Below are 3,253 nucleotides of genomic sequence, written 5' to 3' on the forward strand. Positions count from 1 at the left end.
ATTTTGTGTGTGTGAGTTTTAAAACAAATGGTATAATGAAAATGCATATAATGCAGTTTGACCGAGGAAAGTATGAAAACGTTGGAAAATATTAAGGTCTGCAGTATAAATTTTAAAGCACAAAACATTTTCACATATTAAAACCTGAATGTCAACCAAATGAGCTCTTGTTATCCATGACCTTTGCTAACTAAACAGGAAAGTTACAGTAAAGTTATCTCAGTTATCTGAATCCAGATTTGTTTGTACTTGCCCTTAATCGAAAAGAAAGCACTATCTAAACCTTTAACGCGAAAGGCTTTCGGTTTGACGCTCAACTCCGGATGTGTGACGTAAACCTTGATGACAATGAATACCTAAAAGGCGAAAGGTATGCTTTGTAGGATTACGGCATTACTGTCGCCCTCTTGGGATATAAACTCCCGATGGAGAGCGGATCTTGTCCATGGGTGGCTTTACAAACCTCAGTGTCGTGTGGATGGGGTACGAGTCTGAAGTAATGCTTTGAACAAGGTCGGTAGTCAGGTGACTTTCGTTGTCGGCATTGCGCCATTTTTTACACTGGTGATAGGCTAGAAATTGATGTGTTTTTGAATTGTAACTCGTTGCTCAACATTTGAATCGAGTTTCTGTGTCCCATTATCGTTACATTATGTTGTTTTTGTTAACGACTCTTTGTAGATGGGCCAGATGTTTGTTGTAACACATTTTTATTATCTTTTAAAACTGAATCTAATAACACAAATAGTAACTATTAACTATTCAAAATATGTAGGCTATTGGTCAATCAGGTAACTTTATTTATTTGTTTATTTAGTCCTCTTACCAAAAAGCTTGTGTCTTCAAGCATGTTTAAAAACATGTCAAATAATTTATTTGTGTTCCACTCAACGAGCTGTTTATTTAAAAGAAATTGATGGTTTCATGTTCAAATAATTGATATTTGTCATTTAAAAAATACATTTATATGCACGCTAAATAAATAAAGGGGGGGTAATCATACCCAAAAATATGATTAAAAACCAGTCTGTGTATTGTAAATAACAATGTTTTATGGGCCTACTTCAAATAATTGTGTAAGTAGTAAAACAACACAAACGGGGCAAAAATGCGTTTTAAGTTTAGAAACATACAGGTACATCTCAAAAAATTTGAATATCATGAAAAAGGTCAATATTTTTTGTCACTCATTTCAGAAAGTGAAACCCATATATTATATAGATTCATTACACATAGAGTGAAATATTTCAAGTCTTTATTTCTTGAAATTTTGATGATTATGGCTTACAGATAATGAAAACCCAAAATTCAGTGTCTCAGAAAATTAGAATATTACAGAAGATCAATAAAAAAAGGATATTTTAAACAGAAATGTCAGGCTTCTGAAAAGTATGTTCATTTCTATGCACTCAATACTTGGTTGGGCCTCCTTTTGCATGAATCATTATCTGTAAGCCAGAATCATCAAAATTTCAAGAAATAAAGGCTTGAAATATTTCACTCTATGTGTAATGAATCTATATAATATATGGGTTTCACTTTCTGAAATGAGTGACAAAAAATATCGACCTTTTTCATGATATTCAAATTTTTTGAGATGTACCTGTATTAAGTCTCCCCTCCCTTGCCTCACAGTGCTTTTGGTCCAAATGCCTGCTTTCCAACAACCTGTTTGCACATTCTTCTCTTGTACATTCCTGCTCATCTTAATATTTATTAAAGCAGCACTATGTAACTTTTTCTGTGTTCAAAATTTGCAAAATGTATATAATGAGCGAGTACATGATGAATTCATCTTCCAAACCGCGTTTTTGTCTTATTTTGTCTTATTCCGAATCACTACGGTGCACTTATAATAAGTACTTATATTTGGACTATTGTAGCCTGGTCGGGTCGTCACCGCTGCGGATGCGAGTTATGTCCGACTTGCTCTGATGTCATGCTGACGTGTGCCAAAAAACTTTGTCGGCTGTGTCGGATTGTGCAGTTGAGCGCAGTTGCTCTCCACCGACTGCGCCGCAGATCAAAAGCATGATGGGAAACGACTGACTGACGACAGTTTAATGCTCATTGGTTCAGACAACTGTGATGCTGTGTTCTCTTCTAAAATGTTTTATTTTTTTATCTGGTTCCATGTGATTATGTATTTAAATTATGCATGAATATTCCCAAACACTATGACAGTGCGATCTCTGTGTGAGATATGTGATTGTTGTCATATTTCTATAAAAATCTAAAATACATGTTTGTATTAAAGTTAAAAATGAATGATAAATACGCCTTTCGTATGGAATTAAATAGCAAGTACTTTGAGTGTCTTGTTCATCATATTTATTTTTATATAAAGGCAACAGAACAGAACTGAAATCATATCATGTTAATCAGCAGCACAGCATATGAGTTGATCTCGTAGGTATCTGCTCCACTTCGAGAGGTCAGAACTGTCCGTCTTGACTGCGCTTATTTCACTCCTCCCCTCACTGCAGCCGCCTACTCTCGCCTACATTTCAGGCGAGTCGAGGCACATCTCAAACAAGCCTATTGTCTAATTTGGCACAGTCTCCCTGCTGCACTAATAGTAGTAAGGCTTTCCTCTGTGTATACATATCCTTACAAGTACAATTTTAGCTGTAATTATTTGTGTCCCCTTCAAAAATTGCTCTTGAGAAATTTTATGTTTATTGTCCCCCACAACTGTTAGATGAAATTTACACCCCTGGCCATGGGTGGGTGTTTCTGGCCCCTGAGTCCCACCAGGATTTCACCGTACCTTTTTCTTATTTTTTGCAGCCTAAAATGACTAAATTTGTGGCATTTCTTGTGTTGTTTTGCATTGAAAATTTACAACAACAGACAACATTCTTATTACCTTTCTGACCTCAAGAACCATTTGGGTTCTTTAATTTATAAAAAGAGAAGGCCGTAAAAGCCTGCTGTATCAAGTAGGCTATATGACAAAACATATGCAAACTTTTTTCTCTCATATTGCATCTAAAGGTAAAAATAAACCCTGTTATATGTAAAAAAAAAAAAAAAACTATGATTTAATTATTTTAGGCTTTAGTGTTAATACTAGTATTTTTATAGTAACAAAAAGAAAATAGACAAAATGTATAAAGTAAACATATTTCAAACGAACACAATAAAGTTTAGTTTAGTGTTGTTTGATAAACATCATACCAAATCCAAAAATATGAACGGCTATTTGAAAACATGTTAAAGGGGTCATATGATGTTGCTAAAAAGAACATTA

This window comes from Sinocyclocheilus rhinocerous, unplaced genomic scaffold (assembly GCF_001515625.1).
Source record: "Sinocyclocheilus rhinocerous isolate Xijiao unplaced genomic scaffold, SAMN03320098_v1.1 scaffold1131, whole genome shotgun sequence".
Classification (NCBI taxonomy): Eukaryota; Metazoa; Chordata; class Actinopteri; order Cypriniformes; family Cyprinidae; genus Sinocyclocheilus; species Sinocyclocheilus rhinocerous.